At 47.7% G+C, this 25,786-nt stretch overlaps 1 long non-coding RNA gene across 1 annotated transcript in view; it reads right to left on the bottom strand.

The window, feature by feature from the left end:
- Positions 1–18,850, bottom strand: part of LOC147717848 (uncharacterized) — a 95,046-nt gene extending 76,196 nt beyond the window's left edge. Inside the window, exon 1 of the long non-coding RNA XR_015295824.1 lies at positions 18,436–18,850. This is a non-coding gene — a long non-coding RNA (uncharacterized LOC147717848). The remainder of the gene's footprint in view (positions 1–18,435) is intronic.
- Positions 18,851–25,786: the final 6,936 nt, after the last annotated feature.

Below are 25,786 nucleotides of genomic sequence, written 5' to 3'. Positions count from 1 at the left end.
GTGAAATATGCAGAGTGGAAGCAGATTCTACCACACTCTCAGTACCTACATTCATACTCACACACACAAACACACTTACACTTACAGACCCACACACACAGGTTCTAGTGGAGAAGGAACTGAAAACTTTGGAAGATCAAACTGTGGCGGCTGGGATGACAGACTGCAATGCTAACTAGCTTTTTTTTAAATTTCTTTTTTTTTTTTAAATATTTTTTATTTTCTTTCACTTTTTCTGTTAATTACGATGCAGTATTTACAGTACAGGATTTTCACACCATTATACATTCATATACAATACCATCAACTAAATACCCATAACAAAACCAAGATTATGAGAAAAAAAAAAGAAAACAAAATGAAAAACACAAAGGCTGAAAATCAAAACAGAGTAAGTCATATTCTAACATAACTCAGAAAAGAGTTTTTATGCCTTACTATTCTTCCACTCTTCAATAGGGCGCCAAATCTTTCCGCCCAGCGATCTTGCCCTTCTGCCTTTCCTATCGTAAATGGCTTTCTCCAGATTATATATGTGTAAAATCCCTGCCATCCATATCTGGAATGTCGGTGCAGAATTGTCTTTCCAGGCTTTCGCAATAATAAGTCTGAAAACTGCTGTGACCACAAACAGAAATTCTGGATGGATATTATTATCACCTATACTGATGCCTAATATTATCAGATCGTCCGTTAATTTCACTTTTAGCCCCAAAGATTTCTCCAGAAATAACTCTATTGCCACCTTTAAGGTACAAAGCTGTGGGCACTGTGAAAACATATGCGTGATATTAGCGCTCGATGAGTTACAACGTGGACAAGTTATTCCAGTGCTACCCCCCCCCCCCCCATTGTGCAATTCTAGCTGGTGTGTGGTATAATGAAAAGATGGTCTTATAATGTTGGGTTTGTAAGGTAGCTGAACAAAGTATGGTTCTTCCTAAGTCTAATGAAGCTTGCACAGCTTCCGGGTGGGCCCCTACTTGTTCGACCCATTTGTTGCTATATTTCTCTCTATCATCAGTTTTATATGCCTGTAATTCTATATACAATTGCCTAATTGATCCCCTTAAACTGCTCCCCAAATAATCCATAATCCTGCAGCTTGTCATTCCTACTGGACCCCCCTGTTTTGTATGAAAATAACTTCTAATTTGTAGATATTTGAAGAAATTGTTCCCAGGTACTTTAAATCTATGTTGAATTTCTTGAAATAGTAGGAACCCCCCTTCCACATCCAGCAAGTCTCCTAATTTCTTAACTCCTCTATCATTCCACTCTTTCTTAACAGCATCCCAAAAAATTTCTGTTGGCAGATCGACATTCAAGTATAACCTCAGATATCTATTATATCTTCCTAATCCTACCTTCTTCATAATAACCCTCCAAATTTTGTATACTGCGCCCAAGGTCTTAAATCTAGTATGTTTAAAATAGGCGAAATCTACTGTATTGACTAGAGCATTCTCTGCCCTTTCCCCCAGCAGTGCTTTATAAACATTCTCTATACCTACCCCCTCCTCTTGATGATCGCTGCCTCCTAAAAGTCCTTTGGAATACTGCAAAACTGCCGCCCAATAGTAAAATCTGAAATCTGGTGCCCCCCATCCTCCCTTCTCCCTTGGTAGTGTCAAAAATCTATAGGCTCTACGTGTCTTCCCTTGTGCCCAAATTAATCTATTCAGTGTTGCTTCTATCTTGTTAAACCATATGCCATCAAATAATAGAGGGATTGCCCGAAACAAATATAAAAATTTAGGAAAAGTAACCATTTTGATGAAATTAATACGACCCATTAGTGTCAGATGTAAATTGTTAACCCTCTCCAAATTTCTCTTAACCTTCCCTAGCAATGGCTCCATGTTTATCTCTACCAATTTTCCTAGCTCAGCAGTCACCCTAACTCCCAAATATGTTGCTTCCGGGACTAATCTTGCATCTACAAAAGTAGAGTATCTATTCTGCACTATCTGTGTCTTCCCTCTATTTATTGAATACCCTGAGAACATGCCAAATTTCCTCGCCTCCTGTTCAATTTCAGACAATGCTCGCGCCGGTACTGATGTTATAATAGCCACGTCATCTGCGTAAGCAAATAATTTGAAATCTTTCTCATGCAATGCAACTGGCATGATCTTACAATTAGCTGATAGCCTTCTCAGGTACGGGTCCAGATAAATGGCAAACAGCAGGGGGGAGGCTGGGCATCCCTGTCTCGTCCCCCGCCCGATCTGTACCGTTTTTGAATAGGATTTATTAATTCTTATCCTAGCAGTAGGTTGTCTATAAAGTGCCTGTATTGCTACAATGAATCCCTTACCTATTCCTGCCCATTCCATCGCTTTCCATAAGTAAGCCCAAGAGACCCTGTCGAAGGCCTTCTCGGCGTCCAGAAAGATCGCTGCGACAGGATCTCCAGAGGCCTCTGCTGCATCTAAGATAGTAATCATCTGCCTGGTATGTTGGGTGGTCCCTTTACCGGGTATAAACCCATGTTGTTCCGGGGATACCACTTTCTCTATGACCTTACTCAGCCTATTAGCTAAGGCCTTGGCAAATATCTTAACATCAGCATTTAGTAAAGTAATTGGCCTATATGAGCCTGGCTCTGTTGGCGGTTTATCCTTTTTTAAGATCACAATAATGTCCGCTTTGGCCCATGACTGTGGAACAATTCTACCTCCCTGTGCTAGACAACAGATTGCCCACAAATCTTTACCTATGACATCCCAGAAGGTTTTATAAAACTCTACAGGTATCTGGTCCTGTCCTGTTGCTTTGCCCGATGGCAGATTAGCTACTGCATCTCTTAGCTCCTGAAATGTTAGCAACTCGTATAATTTATCCCTCTCGTCTATACTAAGCTCTGTCTGTGGTCTTGGTGTTAGATAATCCATACTTTCTTCCTCAGTAGCTCCCGTACTTGTATCTTGTTCGTATAAAACCTCATAAAACCTCCTAAACACCTCCTGTACATCCTCCACCTTATTTACAATTGTCCCAGTGCTATCCCTGACCTCTTTTATTTCCCCTGCTGCTAACGTGTGTCTGGTTCTAATTTCCAGAAGGTGCCCAACCCTTTCATTAAATTCGTAGCACTTCTCCTTCTTTGCTAGGTAATTCCTAGCTAGCTTCTGCGCTAAAATAACACCTGTTTCTGCTTTTTGAGTTTCCAAATCCAGTAATATCTGTTCAAAAGGTTCATGCTTGCTTATTGCCTCTACTAGAGCCTCTTCCAGTGCCCACAGGGTTCTGATCTCTTCTTCCGTTTTCTCCTTTTCTCCTCTATTTCTTGCAATTGTATAGCTTAATGTCTCCCCCCTTATGCCTGCCTTAAAACTATCCCATACCACATCCGCCGAGGCTGAATATCTATTGATATCCCAAAATTGTGTTATCCATGCATTCATTCTTATAATATATTCCTCATCTTTTAGCAACCCTCTTTCAAATGTCCATGTAGGGGAAGGGCAGCAAGGCAAGATGGCCGCTGTAGCATTGTAGGTGCAAGTCGCATCTAGACCCCTCTCCGACCTATGGATGGGCCAGGCACCTGATCGGCTTCAGAAAGACAGTATGCGACAGAGGTTTTGTTGGCTGAGATTCGAGGAACAAAGTGACGGATCCTACAGCCTGAAACGAGTTTCTGATAAAGTGAAGACTTTGTTCTATGCACTTCGAAAAGCTATTGAGACAGAGATGGCAAATCGAGGGAAAGACAAACAGACCTCGAGCTTCGGATTAGTTAAAGAAACGTGTCAAAAGGACCCAGGAAGGATTGGCACTATTCCCAAAACTAAAATGCCACCCCCCAGCAAACGCTCTACACCCACGATATCGACGGCTTCCAGGGCTCAGCAGCGGAAAATCGAGAAGAGTGAGAGAGCCGCCGAGAAAGACAAAGAGCCTAAATCAAATGTGGACACTCGCGGCGGTAACAACAATCAAGCCAGCCAAACGGGAAGAACCACAACGGAGAAAAAGAAAGGCGACCTCACCTTCCGTCAGCCTTCGGTGATAGAAGTTTTCAGCATCAAAGCACCCCCGGGGGCTTCTGGAGCAGGCACAGTCGTTTCAGCGGCTTCAATAGAAGGCACAGCGGCATTTCCAAACACAGTAAGCTTGCCGGCAGCCGGCCCTGGGAGCAGCGTCCTCGAGGACGCAAGCGGAAGCGTTACCAGGCAACCGGCACAAACAGCACAAACAGAGCTCACGCTTCCCGCGGAACATCAAGCGGCAAGCTGGTCTACTACCGCCGAGAGGGAAAAGGAACACATTGACGCGGAAAAAGAGGTGAGAGATGCTGGTGGGGCTGGAATATCAGAGGCATTGCGCACAGACCCAATGTTAGAAGCGCTTCAGGAGGTGGAGGCTGAAATCTTAGAGGAGCAAGAGCAAGCTGGGAAAAATACACAAAAGGATATTGCTATGAGCCCTAGACCACGGCAAGGGCAAAAGGAACAGCTAGACATTGATCCCACAGAAGGTGCAGAGGGTGCTGAGGGGGCTGAGGGGGCTGAGGGGGATAGGTTTTTCTCAGTCCCAGAAGAATCAGATTCTACGATAACAAGCAGCGAAGATGAGAGAGAATCAGTAGATTCATGCTCTAGTTCTGGCGACACAGGAGGTTCCAAAGGGAGAGGAACACAAAAAAAGCGCAAGCTGACAGGCAGGAAATTAGGCTCTCCCATAAGTTCGCATAAGAGCACTCACAAAAAGTTGATATGGGACTACTCTGCTACCTCCAATCTTTATAAGGAAGACGGGCAAGACACCCAAGCTGAGGACGGGAAACTAGATATGATATTTGCAACATTAAAGCAAATTCAAACGGAAGCTAGAACTGAAAGTAGAAGGGCCAGGCATGACACCAAAAAAATCCAGGCTTCTATCAGGAAAATAAACAAAAAATGTGAGGAAGTGGAAGAAAGAGTCACGGAAGTTGAAGAAAGGACGGGCAGAATAGAGGAGGAAGTTACGGACTGGCAGGCAAGCAGAGAGGAGCAGTTGAAAGTAATGGAGGACTTACAATGGAAGGTGGAGGATTTGGAGAATCGCCAGAGGCGCAATAATGCCAGACTCCTTGGAATAGAGGAAGGGGCAGAGGGGCAAGACCCCAGAGGCTTCGTCATTAAGCTGTTAAAGGGCGCCTTTCCAGAGGCACCATGGCAATGGGAGCACGAGGTGCAGAGAGCACACAGGTTTCCGCTTACGACAAAGAAAAAAAGAGGCGAGGGTGTACTGCCAAGGGCTATGCTAGTATTCTTTGGAAACTTCCTGGCGAGACAAGATCTGATGGACAAAGCCAGACCTGACTCTAAGAAGACGGTGGATGGAATCACATTCTTCGCAAGACCTGACTTCTGCCACGTCACGGTGGAGAGGCGGTGGAGACTCAGACAATTGATATCAGCATTTCAGAGTCAAGGCGCTGAGGCATATTTGATGTTCCCAGCAAAACTAAAAGTCATTTTTGGTGGCAGAGTCAGAATGTTTTTCTCAGAGATTGAGGCTGGAGAATATCTAGAAGAGCTAAAAGAGCTAAAAGGGAAAGGGGGAGCTAGAATGTAGTATTAAGGGGTGTACTAGTAAAGTGGGGGGGGGAAAGGGTAAAGAAGATAAAAAGAAGATTAAAAATGTAAAGAGTGGTAAAGAGAAAGTGGAGAAGTCACATAAGTGCCTGGGCGGTAGGATTTATCAGGAGTAGTAGTTTCTTTTGTTTTGGAAAGGGAGGAGAGGGGGGCGACGCTGCAATGCACAGTGGACACGCATAGGTCAGGAGTGACCTATTTGCCTGTCATAGGGGGGGTGGGACAGCAGTTGGGGAGGGGGGCTACAAAAGGGGAGGGTGGTGGTGGGGGGGGACACGGTTGTTGGTTGGAGCAGTAATACAGTACAGCTTTGTAAAAATGATGAGAGGAAATGCGGGAAGCATTGGGCGCGGACAATTGAAATGCTGGAAAAAGGAAAAAATGTTATATGGAAACTAGGATAATTACGTTGAATATATGTGGCCTAAATAACAGGGAAAAAAGGCAAAAGCTGGGGGCACTACTGCGTTTCTGGAAAATCGATATAATTTGTTTACAGGAAACGCATGTAGCCGTTAAGGAGAAGTATCTGTTGGAGCAAATGGGTTTTGAGGTTCTTGCCTACACAGGTCAGGAAGAAAGATGTAAGGGAGTTGCAGTGTTGGCAAGGAAAGGTAGCACAAAAGTTAAAAAGAAAAAGGAGGACAGTGATGGGAGATGGGTAACGCTTGAGCTGGAAACATCTGCAGGAAGTTGCACACTTATTTCATTGTATGGCCCAAACGACGATGAACCTGAGGTTTTTGAATTTGTGGATAGAGAACTAGCATTATGGCCAGAACCTGTGATATGTTGCGGGGATTTTAACATTAACGGTTTAAATGGTCTGCTCGATAGGAAAGGGGGAGATACGCTGGAAGGAAGAAAAAGATATGCAGATCAGTACAAAACCTTGCTCGTCATAATGCATTAAGCGATATGTGGGCGGAAATGAATCCATTGGGTACAGGTAGCACCTTTTATTCTGCCCCACACAAGTCGATAGCGAGATTGGACTACTTCTTCATTTCTAGCTCACTCGTAGGTAGTTCCAGAATAGAATGGCTTCCCAGAATAGTGTCAGATCATAATCCTCTGGTCCTAAGTATTCAAACCTCTCAAGATAAAGAAAGCTTTTTTTTAAATTTCAATTATTGAATTTCAAGAAAAGAACAAATAATAATAATAATAAATCATGAGAAATAAAAAATACAAAATAAGTACAAAATAAGCTGACTAGCTTTGAGATACTTTTGTCTGAGTTAGGTGTTCACTCTTTGGCTGACCCAGGACTTTTGTCAGCAGCAGCATTCAAAAGCCTTAGCTAATTAAACATGATTCAAACAGGATGGCTAAATGGTTCCTCTCATTGTTATGTTTTTTTTAAAATTCACGGGTATCACAGATTTACAGCAGCGGCCCGTGCAGGTAAGAGCCGTGGGGCTGGGTCAGGGGGTATTTCAACATACGACTGCGAGGGAAAATAAAATAAATAATTTATGTTACCTTGCGGTCTTATGTCAAAATTTCCTCCACCGGGCCGCACCACCCCACCACTCTTACCTGCACGGACCGCGGCTGCAGATTTATGTCCATGTCACAGATGCTTTTTAGGTCTCGCCTGATCCAGCGCATGCGCTGCTCTGGCAAGACATTTAGTAGCTGCTTCAAAAAGAACTACCTTGCCGGCCACCAGCTTGCTAGAACACGCACAAGCGCGCGCGATGTGCACAACACTTTTCCCCCAATTACGCGCGCGCATGCGCACAACTCACGTCACCAGTTGCGTTTTTTTAATGTTAATGTTAATAAAATTTGTACAGCGCACGAATACCCTCAGGCGTCTTGGCACTTGTTTCATTCTCTTCTTTCTCCAAAAGCAATGCAACATTCTAGAAAATGGACTTTCCTTACATATTCTAACACCCGAATCTTTCAATGCCACTCCTTTATTTTTCAAACCAAGTACGTAAATACATTTAAACAGCGAGGTAAAGTACCAAATGGTCGATGAGCCATGTAAAACTGTCTGCCAGAGTTCTGTATTATTCCCGCAAGATTCCTTTCGGCCCTTTCTCCGTGTTGATGTTTGTTTTGCCAGTCTTTCTTGCACTCTGTAGTCATTACATAATGTATTGTCCACCTTTCATGTCAACTGGGCAGGCCCGAGTAAACAAACGCCGAAATGTACTACGTGGGCCCTCCAGTAACAGCAGAGAGTGCTGTTTTGAGAGCTCTGTATAGATTTTGCTATCTCGCCAGCTGCTGCCACCGTTGTACGAGCACTGCTCACTGGTATCGCTTCCGGGTATTGGACAACAGATGGCAGTGTGTCGAGTTCTGTGCCGTTGCTAGTACTTCCTCTTGTCTGCTGCGCCCAGTCGCAAAACAGAAGCAGTCGGAGAGAGAAGATGTTAAATCAAGAGGACCCGGTGCAGCGTGAGATCCACCAGGACTGGGCTGTAACGTTCTGCTTACTAGCCCTAGTGCTGTGAACCTCCACCTCTCAGCCCCGCACCCGTGTCCTTGTCTCTAAAATGTTCTACCTGTGACTTTCTCCTTACTCGCCCCAGAGCAGTGACCTTCAGCCTGTTAGTCCCGGTGCTGTGGCCTTCAGCTTTTCATTTCCAGTGCTTTGAAATTTCCTCCTAATAGTTCTGTAACTGTGACTTTCTCCTCACTAGCCCCAGTGCCGTGAACCTCATCCTCCCAGCCCCGTAGCCATGTCTTTGCCTGCGACTTTTTCCTTACTCGTCCCAGAGCGCCGATCTTTAGCCTACGTACAAGGGAAGTGTCACATTTTCGGCCAACAGTTCTGTAACTGTGATTTGCTCCTTACTAACCCCAGAGCTGTGCCCTCCTTCCTCCAGGCCCCGGAGCACTGACCCTGCCTACTAAAGTCTTCCAGCTCTGATTTTCATCTTGTTTCCCAGGAGTTCTGACCTTTGGCATCCCAGTCACAGAACTGTGATCTTGCCTCCTAATTGTCCTGTAGCTGTGACTTTCTCTATCTACCCTATCTCCAGACCTCAAGCCTCTAACCCCCGAGCTATAACCTTGTCTCCTAATGACCCTAGAGATGTGACTTTTACAAAACTGTCCCCAAAGCCTCAGCCTTCAAGCCGTGGAACTGTGATTCTGTCTCCAAACTGCTTTCTAGCTAAGACTTTCTCCGTAACTAGCAACACAGCTGTCATCTTCAGCTACCTCTTAATTATAAATCCTGTAGCTGAGACTCTCTCCTTACTAGACCCAGAGCTTTAGCCTCCGATCCATGGAGCTGTGACCTTGCCTCCTAATTGCCTTGTAGCTATTGTTTTCTCCTTATTCGCCCCAGAGCTGTGTCCTTGTAGCTTTGGTTTTGTCTCCTACTAATCCTGTAGCTGTGGCATTCTCCTTACAAGACCCAGAGCTACCACCTTCAGCCTTACAGCCTTACAGCCATGGAATCAAGACTTTACCTCCTAATGGCACTGTAGCTGTGACCTTCAACTTACTATACCCAGAACTTTTACCTCGTTCTCTAATAGTCCTAGAGATGTGATGTTTTGACTACAAGCCCTAGAGCTGCGAACTCCTCCCTTCTAGACATGGAGCCCTAACCTTCTCTCCCACCATTCTGGAACAGGTGATATGTCTTTCTGCCTAGTTGCCCCTTGGCAGGGAGCTACTTAGCTGCCATATAGTCGCGACACAGCCTTCAGTCTCCACTCCAACATGCCCCCCTCCCCAACCCCTGGACATGGTTTTCTCTCCTGCTAGCACTCCAGCAGTGACATTCTTGGTGCTCGACTTAATGGAGCGACTCTATATCTGTCGCCTTTGGAACTGTGGGACTTTTTGACATATGATTTAAGACATCTGTTCTGTACCATCTGGCAGCTGTGTTGAGCGCAAAGTTGAAGACATTCCTTTGTTATGGAGGAAACAGCTGACCACACGCCTTTGTTGACCTCTGCCATTTTTCTAGTAATCTCTCCTTTACTGGAATCTACCATTCTCTTGAGCAGTCTCCTGAAATGACCCTACCTCCTGGCTAATGGCTCCATGTATAAATAAATACACCACCCAGTTTGTCTCTTCTCCTTGTGCACCACACCAGTATTTCCAATGAACATTCTCCTGTCCCACTGTAAACGAATGCCATTTTTATGCAGCACCCATTGTTTTTGATAAATCAGTGTGCTTTGGATACAACGTGGTTTCAAAGCCTGACCTATTAACTATCCATTCTCATAGCCAATAGGTCTCGCATTTGGGGCATTATAAGTATTGAGTTATGAAGCACAATATCCTTGCTGCAACAACATCAACCGTTGCATAGATAAACACTTATAAGGTCCCAAAAGTGAGACCTATTGGCTATGCCAATGCTTGTTCAAAGATGCATTTACTTCACCAGGTACTCAGACTTTAGAAGAATCACAAATGTATTGCATATTTGTAAGGACACATGTCTTGAATTCTAAATTTCCTCCTCGGGAAACACGTACATGGTAGGAAATATACTATATTGGTCTGCAGAGCTGTTTTAATGGCAAAAGAACCTGCATATTTGAGCCAACCCTGGTGCATAGTTTGGATCCCCACAACCACCATATTCCAGGCACCCTGCTGTTACGTAGCATTGAGTTCTAATCATAGCTTCATCTTTTATTCACATTGTGTGATCTTTGGCATGTGTGTGGGCCTCTGTAGCTGCCAGAAATAAATTAAAAATGCACAGAAGAAAGATCATTTTGTGGCAGTCCGTGCAAGGCAAAGGAATGGAGTGTCAAACCCACCAACCCACTCCTTACGTTGTCCAATTTTGCCGTAGTCAAATGAGGAAGCCCTCATCCCTCGGAGTGTTTCTAACATTAAAAATAACACATTCTCCAGGATGCATGGAAGAGCAGGTGCTAAAACTCACATGTGTGGCAGTCATTGTCACAAGGCAATATGAGCACTACACCAGAGCTGCCAACAGATGCTGCAAGGCAAACCTTTAATACAGCAGGCAGGGGGATCTTGGGTGTGTGGGAAGGCAGACCAGAAAAGGCATATTAGGAGGGGCAAGAAGCAGAAAAGGGGAGAATGAAGGGAGGGGGCTTTAAATTGGCTATGGAAGCGTGTAGGACTATTGTTTATAAGGCCGGAAGTCCGACAAACCTAAGGGCACTTGTAGAAGCTCTGGGTCTCACGGGTGTACAGAAGTATAGTACCATTATGGCAACACTCCCCACCCCCAAACACATAGAATGCATGCAAATAAGTAGACACCATACAGATTTTGTATGCTGCAGGTTTATTACAAACAATGTTATGTAATATGGTGGGTTGTCTTACGGACGATTCAAAGGCAGGCAGCATTCTCCCCACCTGCCCGCCTGATGAGCCGAGCAGCACGTGTGTGAACCCCATCTGTGCTGCCCTTTCTGGTGATCCTCCTCCCGGATCACGTGTCTGACAAACCTAAGGGCGCTTGTAGAAGCTCTGGGTCTCAGAGGTGTACAGAAGTATTCCCTGGAGGTTAGTGCATAGCAGTGCTCGTTGTACTCAGGGGTGCAGCATTCCTTCTCTAGATTGGATCACTTTTCATTTCTAAATATGGGACATAGATTCTAGAAGAGAGTTATTTTGGTGGGGGCCATTTTGGGTCACTCTATGCTTTGAATGACATTGGAAAACAATGTGGGGGAGTCGGATGGGTGGAGATTAGACTTGTGAGAACTAAAGGATAGAACAGTAGTGAAACATTTATTGATTCATACATCAATTCACAAGGATCTCTACTTTATGGCAAACCAGGTGACAGCAGTATTGGGGCAGCCATTACAGGTAAGGGGTATCCCGTTACGAGTTTGTGGGGTAGCATTCAATATAGAAGAACAATGGTCCTCAAACTAAACATTTTAACAGCAGTATTGGGGCAGGCGTGGCTCGTATCGGGGAAAAGAGGCGGGCAGTAAAAGGGGGAATGAGAGACCACGGAGACAAATGGAACACAATGAAAAAAGAACTTACCTGGACCCCCCCATGATCACGTCGTTCTCGTCTGCTGATCTCTCCTTTCCACTGCCAGGCACGCATAGGCTCCCATCCTGCCCTGCAGCCAATCCTGAAGCTGCTCTCCTCATGAGAGCAACTTCAGGATTGGCCTGAGCACCGATGATTTGCACTCCAGGGCAGACTGGGAGCCTGTGGCTGCTCTCTCCAACCCCAGCCATGTAGCTGGGGTTGGAGAGAGGTCACTATGCATATGGGTTTGGCCAGCCTGAGACATGTGCAGTGAAGGAAGTGCCCAGCACCCCCCTCAGCCTGTCACCCCCTGGCCCCGCCCCCAAGCCTCAGCACAAGTAATAATAAAACGATAATGAAACAGGTTTTATTTTTCATACTTTTAACCCCTTCCCTGCGGGGGTAATTCCCCCACGGTGCAGAGGAGGCAGGGGTGAGCGAGGTGCCTTGATGCTCACGAGAAAAACAGCTCATCATGACTCACAGTGGAACTGTGCTCATGACGAGCTGGTCTCGTCACGACCCCGCACACTGTCAAGTCAAGTCAAGTCAAGTGATTTATATAGCGCGCTACATACCTAGAGGGTCTCAAGGCGCTTGAGGAAGGGTGGGGAATTATTTGTCGAATATCCAGGTTTTAAGTTGCTTTCTGAATGTAAGGTGGTTCTGAGTGAGGCGAAGGTGAGTGGGAAGTGAGTTCCAGGTTTTAGCTGCCAGGTAGAAGGATCTGCCTCCCATGGTGGTTTTGTTGATGCGAGGTACAGTTGCAAGGGCTTGGTTGGAGGATCGTAGGTGGCGGGAGGGGGTGTAGAAGGAAAGTCGTGAGTTGAGGCATTCGGGTCCAAGTTCGTAGAGTGCTTTGTGTGCGTGGGTTAGGAGGCGGAAAGTAATTCTCTTGTTAACGGGGAGCCAGTGGAGGTTTTTCAGGTGTCCAGAGATGTGGTCTTTACGCGGGATGTCTAGTATGAGTCTGGCTGAGGCGTTCTGGATGCGTTGGAGTTTTTTCTGGAGTTTTGCGGTGGTACCGGCGTATAGGGTGTTTCCGTAGTCCAGGCGGCTCGTGACCAGTGCGTGGGTGACTGTTTTTCTAGTTTCGGTGGGGATCCAGCGAAATGTTTTTTTGAGCATGCGAAGAATATTGAAGCAAGAAGATGAGACGGCGTTGACTTGTTTGTTCATAGAGAGTGAGGAGTCCAGGATGACACCTAAGTTCCGTGCGTGGTCCGTCGGGATGGGTGCTTTTCCAAGGGCCTCTAGCCACCAAGAGTCATCCCAGGCGGAGGGGGAGGTACCGAGGATAAGGACTTCAGTCTGATTAATTTGCCCGCACAGGCGGGGAATCGATCGCGCGTGGGTGGCGCGGAGCCGTTATGATGAGACCAGCTCGTCATGAGCACAGCTCCACTGTGACGCATGACGAGCTGGTCTCGTAGTGTGCACGGAAGAGGTTAAAAGTATGTATTGGGGGTAGTGTTAGAGGGGAGCCTCTACAACAAAAGTGCGAGTGAAGGACAATTCTAGGATAACGGATAAAAGTTGTATCAGAATATCAATAATAAAATATTATCTGACATAAATATAGTTTTGCTCTGCTGGGTGTATATTCTCTACTATAAACCGCAATGGGTGATATTTTTGTATCAATATATGGGCCATAACATGTTTATCCAACGATACTTAGGCCAGGATGTTCTGGTACCGCACCATGGGTAAGAGGAAGGACTGACATGAAAGGTTGAGTCCCTGGCTGACCTAGAGATCTAGAGGCACAATATAAAATGATATTTGATCCGTGAATAGGATGTCAGATAGCAAATAAAAAGGAGAAAAACATTCATTGACAGAAAATGATGCAAGATCTTACTATCTCACCACCAAGAGTGAGCTCTATAAAGTTGGTAATAAGGCATACAAAAGATTCAGTTGTCTTACATGAAATTCAGCCTTTATTTCCAGTACAAGCTCAATTCGCTAACAAACCCAGACCTGCCTGACCCTAAGATGTCTACTCAAGCACATGAATAGCTGTACTTCCCCAATATAGGTAGGAGAGTCACTGGTTTATAAGCAGAAAAGGCTTCATTTTAGTTTTCTTTTGTCAAAAAAGTACTCCATTGAAGACAATGGGGAAAACCTATCAACTTGATTATTTTCCACAGGTTTCTTCTGATCTGATGCCAAAGGGTGGTAGACAAGCCTACACCCTAATTTACGTGGGAGGTTCTGGATTTATGTACCCATTAATAGTTTTATGTCAGCTTTCTTCCGCTTAGAAAATCCCCCACTTCAAAGCAAGTCAACTGGGACATTTATTTTTTGAATGCTTTTTAAAACTCCCTATTTTCTGTTACCAAATGTTGCCAAACACGTATCATCGTCCACACAAGTCTAATACATTTGACTCTGTGCCTAAAATCCCAAACCAGTGTGGTGAATCAGCGTGGTGAATGCACCGTGAGTTTCACACACTGTAAATAGGCCTCCCCCACCTGGCTCGGGCCTGACCAATGTAATCAGCTTGTTATTAATATTGTTGGACCCGTCTGCTTCTGAGAGTCCCCTCACCACTATAATTTCTTTTGTTCCCCTGTACCTCCCAAAATTTATCGCTTTTTATTTGTCTACCAGGACCTTTTTGTGTGTTGTTTCATGGGGCTAGGTGTTCCTTGACACCCAGTTGCTCGCAAGGTTTCTGGCACCTATGTACAAGGCGCCTGGCGAAACCTGTGGCCATTAAAACTGAGGTTGGCAACCTGTGTGTGTTTAACCTTAAAATGGTGGACACATATTTTCCTCATGAGAGTGACTCCCATTGGAGCCTCCTTGAACCCTGACCTTCTGAGGTTTTGGCGCGCTTTCCTGACAGGAATTCTTAAGATTTCTTCAGGTACACAAAATGGCCGCTCCAGAGCCCCAGTACTGTGGCTGTGAGTGACCATAAGACACCTTAGAATGTGTCAACCCATTGGCACAGCCAAGGAAGGTTCCAGAACCTTCTGGCTGGTACCAGTACCTCAGGGCTCTGGCTATATAAAGTCCAGAACCTGGTGGCCATTTTATTGAAGTGAAGTAGTGTGGCTCACTGGTTAGAGGCGGCAGACCCGAGAGCAGAGGACGGCCCGGGACCAGGGTTCGATTCCCGGCGCGGCAGGTTTCTGGACCAGGGTCAGCGGACTCGATAATTCTCTCGCCTCGGTGCCCACTCTGATCAGCGATCACACTCGGCAACTCTGGGCATTAGCTTGCCTCATCTTCACTAACGGCCCCACCAGACCGCCGGGGATGCCTGGTCTCACCCTGGAGATACCCATTAAGGGACCATCTCTCAGGGAAGCCAACAAGGGTTTCGCAGCGGTCGAAGCGCCTTGGGACCCTACGGGTAAGTAGTGCGCTATATAAATGCCAATACAGGGGAGTTGATTAGACTACTACACCTAGATGCTGATAGCTGCTGAAGAGGTGTGACCCCTATTCCTGACTTGACACCAGAGAAGACACCTGCCCTGCTTACCCTTGAGGTGGCTGAGAGTACAGGCAGTAGTGTGGCAAGGGTTAATATTGTGGATACTGACTGGCGTTCCAGTCAGGCGTAATTTTGAACCCTTGCGCCTACAGCGCCTGCCCAGCTAGCGCCTCTGTGCCCCAGAAGACTGTGGCCGAGTTTGTGTGCCTCCTCGCCCCCCCACCCCCCGGTGGCATCAGACTGAGGAAGAAGTCGGGTCGCTAGGCGTGTGCCCGATCCCCGTGACCGTGACCTCATCCTGTGCCCCCTTCACGTGTAGCGCCAAGCGCGGGGGACTCGGACGTCTCCGAGCCCCACCGGGGTTGCGCGCTTCCTGGTTGGTGCCCAAAGTGAGAAGGTGAGGTGGTGCGCCGGGGCGGGGAGAGGCCGGCCTTTACTGGGCGGGATCTGCGTCCCTGCCCTTCCCGAGACCTGGGAAACTGTTGCAGTGGCAAGAACCCCTGTGTGCAGCCGTTCGTCCATCCAGCAACGTTGAATTGAGCCACCTAGGAGCCCGCAGTAGCACTGCAGGCTCGAGTCAACCCCTCACCGACAGCGGACATCCTTCCCTGGTAGCCGCGTAGGGCCGAATGAAGGACTTACTGGGTTTTCTTGTCTTTCCAGTCATACGCGCATAGCTCCCGAGTGAACTAAAAGGAGTCCCCGCTCACTGTGTGACCGCAGGCAGACCTCAGAACTCCACAAGTACTGTAAACAACTATTTACTAAAAGTGTGTTATTTACCAGAGTTAACTGTATGACTTTCTCTAATTGGTGGCAGCGTTATTAAATTGGAAATGTGGCTTGGAAGACTAAATGAACTAGAAAGTAATGCGCTATGTACAAGTGGTATTTAATTCATGTAATGGTGACAGTTGAGCCTGTTATTTAAGCTATTCTCAATATTCATGCAATTCCAGTATTCCTGAATTCCTATGTATTGTATTTATTCCATGTATTTATTCTTAACCTAAATCCCAGAGTTTGGTGAAAAGTGAAATGTAACTGTGCTTTCCAATTGATCCCTATTCACAAGCAGAAAACTTTTACATAAAGGAATCGTATTTTTCTACAGCAGTGGTGTGGTGTCCTTCTTTTTAGTGTAACTGTGCAGGGGGTTATTATTGGGTCAGAGCCGGCTTAGCACTACAGCCTTCACTGCCTTGACCCTTGAGCCAAGCTACCCCCGTTTGTGCTGGGCTTGCCCATCGCAGGTCCAACAAATATCTAAAATGCTAAAAGAAACATCTTGACTGGTTTGGCTCCGACACGCCATAGTAATTGTAATGGGCCTGCTCTATGTGACGCAATCCCAGAATGCACGGCATCGGCAGCTGTGTAAGTCGTGAACTGTGGTCAGATGTGCCCGCAGCTGGGTGTTCAGCTGGCACATCCCACTGTGCAGGACAGAATCTTGCATTTTCCTGATGGCCCTGTTCTGTAAGAAAGGGTAGCGTGGACTGCTGATGCCCCGGGCGGGCCACCTGTGGAAAGAAAGGGTAGCGTGCAGGGGGAAAGGCAGGAATGCGCTGTACTGACTTAAATAAGCATTCGTGCTCTTTCCCTGTCACGCAGCACAGCATGACTTGCCCATGAATACGGCCCTAAGGCCCACATTTTCAAAACAGACATGGTACACAGTGCAGCAGCCAAAAATGCTGTCCTGCGTTGTGTGACAGGGAGGGTGCGGGAGTGCACTGTATATCCTCCCCCCTCCAAAGCACCGGCTCAGATTTGAGCTGCTGTGCTCCAGGCACACTCCTTTGCGCCATAGTGCTATCAATCAATCAATCATATCATTTGTAAAGCGCACACCTGTGAGGGTCTCAAGGCGCTGGGGTGGGGAATGCTGCTACCTGAAGGTCAGCAGGGCTTGGGTCTGCCCTAGGTGGATGGGGAGGGTGTTCCCGGTCTTGGCGGCGAGGTGGGAGAACGATCTGCCGCCGGAGGTCGCTCCTCGGAAGCGGGGGACTGTGGTGAGGTCGGCGAAGCGGAGCTGGCGGGTGTGTGCGTGAGTCTATCATAGGTTTAGGACTGAAAGGGTAGCCTTCCAGCACAAAATACCATGCTTGGACACACTTTAAAACTGTTCCTTCTTTGTGTGCACTGCAGAGTGCAGCATGCATGCAAAGTCGGGAAAGAAACGAGAAATAAAAACATCTCTTCTTTTAACACCTCCTTTCAAATGAAGTTATCTTTTGGCGCTAAACCCTGCCTGCTATTGTTTGTAGATAGGGGTGCTAGGTGACTCACAGCAGTGCTTCTCGCTGCTTTGTGTTACTTTTAGGGTACCTTCCAGTTTTGTGTGGAAAGTAAACTAGGAAAAAAACATTTTGTGAAGTAAATGTCACTTTTGTGACACTAATCCAGCGCAAAATGTTTGTAAAACTACCCCATAGTGATTTGCCCAGAAACACAGGATGTTAAGGGACACTGTCTGAGACTCGAAACTGGTTCGGGAGTTCCAGAGACAGCGCTGGCCATTACACCACATCCTCTCCCGTTTCTCACAAACACTTTCAGTTTTTTGTTCTCTTTCTTATGCAAATGCAGACACTCATGGATGGCTGTGTTTTTATGTTTCTTATCAGCTGCTTGAATCCTGAACGGTCAGTTGTTTTTTTTTTTACATTCTAGGACCCACGACTTGGCAACAGGGTTAGCGGCCCTGATGATAAGATCTGAAAATACAAATCTGCACAAAATCAATGCAATGATGATTTCAAAATCAATTTGATATTTAATCGGGAAACTGGGGGAAATGAAATGTGGGCACCTTATACAAAATCCTGGGGCTCGTGTTTATTCTTTGGTTTTCCGAGCACCGAGACGTCGCCCTTACCTAGCAGGTCATTGGTAATTGAAGCAGCCCCTGTTCAAAATGTCCAGGGTCACACGGGATGCAACGCATCAGATAGGGCAAGCTGAGAGTGTGCGAGAGAGAGGAGAGTCCGAGCGAGGGAGAGTGCGAGGGTGAAACAGTCTCTGTGAGATAACTTATAAGGGAGGGTGTCTGGAAGCATGTGTGTGTGAGAAAGAAATGTGTTTTGGAGAAATGAGTATGAGAGAGAAATGCGTGCGTGAAAGAACTTAGGTGCGTGTGTTAAGAGAGCCGTGTGCGTGATAAACAACTTGAGAAAAAGTTCACATAATATCATATGTCTGCGTGAGAATGTGTGTGCGCGCGTGCCCAGTCCATGCAGGAACTGCGGAATCGCCCACCACGAACATGTAGGGGCTTTGGGTGAAATATAGAGGAAACACATGGAAAAACGTAAGAAACATTTAGAAATCTGAAGAAACGGGCTTCAGCTCGCAAAGCACCCCGTGTGCGGGGAGGGGGGGGGGGTGTACCCCACTTACCGGCTGAGAAGTAAAAGAGGAGGCAGAGTCCGACCAGGAGCCCCCGGTCCATCCTCGGCTCCGGATGTCCCCCAGGGATCGAGATGGGGGTGGGGGGGATGTCACCCGCCTGGGGGTGCAGTCTTAAAATCGAGGGTGCAGTCTTCAGATCGGGGGTGCAGTCTAAAAAAGAGGGGGTGCTGTCAGCGAACGTGGGGACGCACACGTGCAATAATCGGGCGGGGCGTGAAACCTGGGGTCAGTCTTTATACGGGGGGGGGGGGGGGGAGTGCTGTGGAAATAAGTGTTATAGCGGTGATCGGGAGTTGTTAATATTCCCTGGGGGGCATTCAGAATCTAGGGTCATAGTCTCTCGAGCTGGGGGGCAGTACCGATGTCAGCGAGGATTTCGGGGCGCAGTCAGTGCAGCAGTGGAGTCCAGAGGGCATCTATCTCCGCGAGTAGCTGGGCACAGAGTTATACCCGCGCCCCCGTGGAGGAGCCACCCCCTCCCTCACACCTGGGCAGGCTTGGCACGCACGAGGAGCCGCCTCAGCTGAGGTTTCGTTTCAGGTTTCCCATCAGGGAAGGCTGGAAATCAGCCAGAATACAAAAAGACATAATGGGATCTCCAGAGAGGGGAACCCACCCCGCCACCATCCACAGTACAACGAGGGAGAGGTGTGTGTGTGGGGGGGGGGGGGGGGGGGGGGGGGGGGGAAGGGGGCGCTGAGCAATCCTGCTATAACTGACTTTAATCTAAAAATGCTACTCTTCCACAACCCATATCTAAACCACAACACTCCCATTCAAACCCCAGCCCAGAACTCACTCTCACCCCGATCATCTCCCTGGCCCCAACCACAGCCACCCTACCACCAACCCTACTCCTCCCTCAGAGCTCATTCAGGCCCTCTGAACTCACTCCACCCCTGTAGTATGTGTACTGTCACTTTAAATTGGAAATTGAATCTGTGTATGTAAATGAGTATTCCTGTGCATTGGAACGTTCGCTCCCGTTGCCTGGTGAGGGCTTCACCTAATCAGCTGTTTCCTTGCCGTGGGTCATCGTGAACTTGACCTGAATAGTTGTTTCCATCTACGATACTGCTTCAGATGTGATCCTTTCTACATTCGCCTTTAGCACAAGCCCCAACTGCATCTTCCCTCACAAAACAGAACACTCACTCATCCTACCCAACCTTACACACACCCAAACACATGAAGCAACGTGCCAGCCACCATGAAAGAATTAGAAAAATACATTTTCATCATCTCAAGATGGCTGCCCGCTGTATAACCTGATACATAGTCCCATCAGGTCAACGGAACACCCCGCCCCAACATACCCAACATCCCGCAAATAACACACAGACACCAGTGTTAGATTGAGAAAAGTTGCTGCAGGTTTATTACATACAACATTATGTAATCACAGCTGGTGTCCACCCCCACCCACCCCCACCCACCTCGCCGGACACACACTTGACGCCGTCTTCTCATCCAGCACAGACATCGCCTTCAGCCACGCCACAGAGCTTCAATGGACGGACCACAGCTGTGTCCACTTCACCTTCAAAAGAACGACGACCCACCACCACCAGCAACAGGTTGCCCGCAGAAGCTGGAACAAGATCACAGCCGACCAGCTCGCCACCTCCTTGAGCCAGCACCCTCCGGCCAGCTCAGCGAACCCCAGCCAGGCCGCAGACAACCTCACAAAGTGGATCAGCAACTGCGCGGACGAGCTCGCCCCACTGAGGACCCCGCCCAGCAGACCCGGCAGCAAGAAAGCCCCATGGTTCACCGACGAACTCAAAAGCTCCAAGAAGAACTGCCGAGCCCTCGAGAAAGTCTGGAGAAGGGAACCAACACCGGACAACAGGACCACCTTCAAGCTTGCCACCCGGAACCACCACCAGCTGATCCGCGCGGCCAAGAAAACTGCATTCAAGGACCGGCTGGACAACAACGCACACAACTGCAAGGAACTCTTCAACATCGTGAAAGAGCTCTCCAACCCCAGCGCAGGAAACAACGACATCACCCCATCGCAAGACCTCTGCAACTCCTTCGCCTCATACTTCCACAACAAGATCGCGGACATACACAACAGCTTCAACAACCAACCAACGCACACCACGACCGAACCACCACCACCCACCACCACCCTCCGCGCCTGGACCCCGATCAGCACCGACGACACCGTCCGCACAATGAACTCCATCCACTCAGGATCTCCGACCGACCCCTGCCCCCACCACGTCTTCAACAAAGCCGACGCTGTCATCGCACCCCGCCTGCGAGACATCATCAACTCATCCTTCGACACCGCCATCTTCCCTGAGAGCTGGAAGCACGCCGAACTCAGCGCTCTACTCAAGAAACCCACAGCGGACCCCACCGAACTCAAGAATTACCGCCCCATCTCGCTCCTCCCGTTTCCAGCCAAAGTCATCGAGAAGACCGTCAACAAGCAGCTGTCCGCCTTCCTTGAGACAAATGGATCCCTCGACCCCTCACAGTCTGGCTTCCGAGCCAACCACAGCACCGAGACCGCCCTCATCGCCGCCACCGATGACATCCGAGCCCTGATGGACAACGGAGAAATAGCGGCCCTCATCCTCCTAGACCTCTCCGCGGCATTCGACACTGTCTGCCACCGTACCCTAGTACAGCGCCTCAACAACGTCGGAATATAGGAGAAGGCTCTGGAATGGATCATCTCCTTCCTCGACGGAAGAACACAGAGAGTCCGCCTACCACCGTACAAGTCAGAGGCCACCGAAGTCATCTGCGGCGTCCCTCAAGGATCCTCACTGAGCCCCACCCTCTTCAACGTCTACATGAGCCCCCTCGCGGCCATCGCACGCCAACACAACCTCAACATAATCTCCTACGCCGACGACACCCAGCTGATCCTCTCCCTGACCGACGACCCTGCCGCCGCCAGAGCCAATCTGCACGAAGGGATGAAAGAGGTAGCCGAGTGGATGACGACCAGCCGCCTGAAACTGAACTCAGACAAGACGGAGGTCCTCATCCTAGGCTCTTCGCCCTCCGCCTGGGACGACTCCTGGTGGCCTCCCGCCCTGGGCACCGCACCCATACCGACAGACCACGCAAGCAACCTGGGCTTCATCCTGGACTCCTCCCTCTCCATGACCAGGCAAGTCAACACCATCTCCTCGGCGTGCTTCAACATCCTCCGCATGCTACGGAAGATCTTCTGGTGGATCCCCACCGAGACCAGGAAGACCGTCACCCAGGCCCTCGTCGCCAGTCGACTGGACTACGGCAACGCCCTCTACGCCGGGACCACCGCCAAGCTCCAGAAGAGACTCCAGCGGATCCAGAACGCCTCAGCCAGACTCATCCTCGACATCCCACGAACCAACCACATCTCCGGACATCTCAGAGACCTGCACTGGCTCCCCGTCAACAAAAGAATCACCTTCCGCCTCCTCACCCACGCACACAAAGCCCTACACGACCAAGGCCCGAGCTACCTCAACAACCAAATCAACTTCTACGCTCCCAAACGCCACCTCCGCTCAGCCAACCACGCCCTCGCCGCCGTCCCCCGCATCCGAAGAGCAAGAACAGGAGGAAGGTCCTTCTCCTACCTGGCCGCCAAGACCTGGAACTCCCTCTTGACCGACCTACGCCTGACCCAAGACCACCTCTCCTTCCGGAAGAAGCCGTAAACCTGGCTGTTCGAGCAGTAGCGGCACCCCCTTCCCCCCAGCGCCTTGAGACCCTACGGGTAGGTAGTGCGCTCTATAAATGTCTTGATTGATTGATTGATCACGGTGGGTTATCTTACGGGTGATCCAAGGGCAGGCCGCATTCTCGCCACCTGCCCGCCTGATGAGCCAAGCAGCACAGTGGCGAACCACCCATCTGCTGCGCCGTTATGGTAATTACTCTACTCACGCCCCTTGCGGGGCGTATTTAGGCAAACCCCCAGTTGCACAGGCACACAACCGTCCGAAGGACCACTGGGGCGCCGACACGGGTTCCCGGCCTCCCATGAGGTTCCAGGTTAGGCTCTGGCACCCCTATGTGCCAGCTGAAGTACAGTGCTGCACCTCTCTGCTTCCGGATCGCCCTGTAACTCTGCCTGCAACGAAAAAGGACACATTAAAGTTCCCCCAGGTACTCCCCCCTTCGCTGGCACTCAGGGTAAGAGGTAGGGAGGGGAAAAGAGTGTCCCGAGACCCGACGCGCGACATCCGGAGCGGCAAAGAGGCTAGAAAAATGGCGAGGGGAGGATATATACCCCTCGCCTTGCCTGCCGCCCCGGACACGCGTCACGAGCCCGCCCACCCTCCAGCTGGGCGCCTCCTGCCCGGGAAGGAGTGGAACCAGAGTAGGTGGGGGGGCGGGGGAAGCCCTCTGGGACTAAGGGCCAGCCCTCCTGATGGCCACAGGGTGGCCTTGGGCAGCCGCAATGTAGTGACCATCTTGAAAGTATACAAAATACACTTTCAAGACGGCTACTACTAGTGAGTTGGACTGTGGACAATATTTTTGAATAGCGTCAGCAGTGGCAAAGCCCAAAGCATCAGTCAAAAAGCACTGGCAAGGCAAGACTGAGTGGTTTACCAGTGCATGTTTCAGCTGTGTTCCTTTTGCAGTAACACACCTGGGTGGAAATCAAAATGAACCTCTCCCCCTCCCCCCCCCCCTCCACTACCCCCAACCTGCAAATTTGCCAAATGCAGTAAGGAGCTCTTTCATTTCTACCGACTCATGGACAGACAGGGGTCTTCAAAGGAGTGACGGCCCTCTGAAAGGTGGGGTGCGAGCTGCACACTTCACCTGTGTGGGGTGGCACTAGGGTAGCCATCTGGACGGTTTATATCATCATTTGCTTATGCCTGCATTTATGAAAAATAGAAAAATCACCTGAAGCAGGTATTTGTTCCCCTTATCAGTGCACACTTTAAACAGTAAATGCTAGAAGAAAACACTTTAAAGTGTTTTCTACAGCTGTCTTAATTAATACTGACTGATAAACAAAGACAGCGAGGCCATGTTAAGAATAAACAGAGAGGACTTTGATGGAGCAAGGTGGAAACAAACATTTTTGTATACCCCTTGTGAAACCAATTCTCCATAACAGTAACCTATATCAATCGCGTGGTTTTGAAATTAACCAACATAGAATAGAATGCACCTACACAAATACACGTGGGATACTAAATTGCATGTAATAGCCAAGCGTAATTTACTAATTTGTTATGCATCTCGTCATAAAAAGTACACATTTGTCGTATATTAATCAGAAACTGCATGAATGTGCTTTTTTGTCTGTTTATTTGTGGCATATATCAGGAAGATTGGTAAGTGAAATCACGCATATGTGTTGTTTAAAGTTAGGCAAATACTAACTGGGATACTATTATAAAGGGGGGAGGTAAACAGAAGGGCTTTACTTCTAAAATTTACGTTTATTTGTATTTGTTTCTATAATAGTTCCTAAATTGAGGCCTATGTGGCCAAAGAAAATGGAAGCTGACTGTGACTCTGAGGTGGCGGTCTAAGAATGCATGCGCCGAGCAGAAGCACGAGCTGCCTGTGCCTGTACAGTATGGGTCAAGGACAGTGTGGCGTGCCACTTGGTACGGATGCCAACTTTTTCGAATGTCAGCGTCTTAAACGTGTGAATGGGGCTTCGAATAACAAATTAAAGGACACACCGGAAGAAGCATGACGTGAACAATGGGCTTACTATTGTTTTCAATTAGAACGATGACTCTGCGGAAATTGAACAGTAAGGTGATGCTCATCCACCCCTAAATTGACCAATCACGGACACTGTAGGACATAAGAGTTACGAATTTAGATAGATAAGTTAGTGAAAAAGGGTATGAAAGAGGACATTTGGGATGATGAAATTAGCTTGCTTTTCGACTTAATCTTTGCACCCTGAGATGCTGTCGGTCTGCGCAATTTTCCTACGGCGCAGGGACTTTGACATTTTTCTGAACATTAACTTTTGAATGGGTGCGAAGTCCTATGAGAGGGGAACATCGAGAGAGATAGAGAGGTATTCTTTGGGAACTATTCTGTCTTATGCTGGTGTCTGCGTTTCTACATCTTGCTAATATGGTCTTTGCTTATTTTCTAAACTGTCATGCTAATAAATGAATGTTTTAAATTTAACTTTTCTTTCCGGTTATTAATGCATAATTTAATTTTTCCCTTGAAATAAAACATAGAGGTCATGCTAGGAGATTTAATCTCTAAATAAAAGTTAAATAAATGGAGAATTAAGCAGGTCTTGTTGTCCTTTAGTTAACTTTTACTAGCTGATCCATCGTCAAATAATGGTGGGGTGTTTTCATCACATCATCATCATCATAACTTTATTGCGACTATTACAGTCATAAAAGCACAGAAATTAATAAGAAACAGCAGTACAATTTTATACACAAATAGCATGAATTCCGGTGATGGCATTGACAATTGTAAGATACAAAACTTCCTAGGATTTTCAAAAGAATAAAACACCTTTGAGTATAAGTCCCATTTAAAAAAAAATAAATTAGAATAAAAAACATTAAGACAAGTATTAAACATTTCAAAGGATTTGTTGAAAAAAGCTCCAGAGTGGTTACAACTAAGTAACACAATCATAATTAACTAGATATAAATTTCCAGAAGATGCCTTCGTTTCAGCGACATTGTCTGGAGAAATTTAGAGGTTACAATTACAATTGCATACAATGTGTCCATGTCAGATTTAAAAATTCTGAAGAAAGCGAAGTAATCCCTAATGCCCAAATTCCTACACAGTTGTATAATCCATTTGGACCTAGCCTGTTTATCGGCCGGGCAGAAGAAGAATACATGGATTTCAGTTTCCTCCGTCACACGGCATCCAGGACAGAGATAGGAAGCTTCATCCGACCGCTTATTAGTTGTTACAAAAAGTGGGAGGGTCCCATATCTGAATTGAAGGTAAAGTCTCCTTGTAGACAAGGGATGAATTGTATCCAAAACCTGTTCAAATTAATAATGTGATTTAAAATTCAAAAACCCGTAAATCAGACTCGTAGGACTAGCCATTTGATTTAGACTTGCTAGTTTAAAATCTCTCAACTCTTTTGCTAAAAAATGTTTGGGGGTAGCTAGGCATGCCTCCTCCGGGGAGACCCATAGATCCTCCCTGCAAATGGCACGAAACGAATCCCTCACAAAGGAAAGCCATGGAATACTACCAACAGCCCCCACTGGTAACAGTAGCAATGCCTTGAGTTCCTCCCTGTAGTGTCTCAACTCGACTGTACTCCATAGCCGACGCCGATATAACAGTGGTTGGCTCGAGATTATGTCCGCTACCAGGAGGATACAGAGGTCCATC

This window comes from Lissotriton vulgaris, chromosome 5 (genome assembly GCF_964263255.1).
Source record: "Lissotriton vulgaris chromosome 5, aLisVul1.2, whole genome shotgun sequence".
Taxonomy (NCBI): Eukaryota; Metazoa; Chordata; class Amphibia; order Caudata; family Salamandridae; genus Lissotriton; species Lissotriton vulgaris.
Note: the sequence above shows the minus strand (reverse complement) of the source record. Positions and strands in the feature narration are given on the sequence as shown.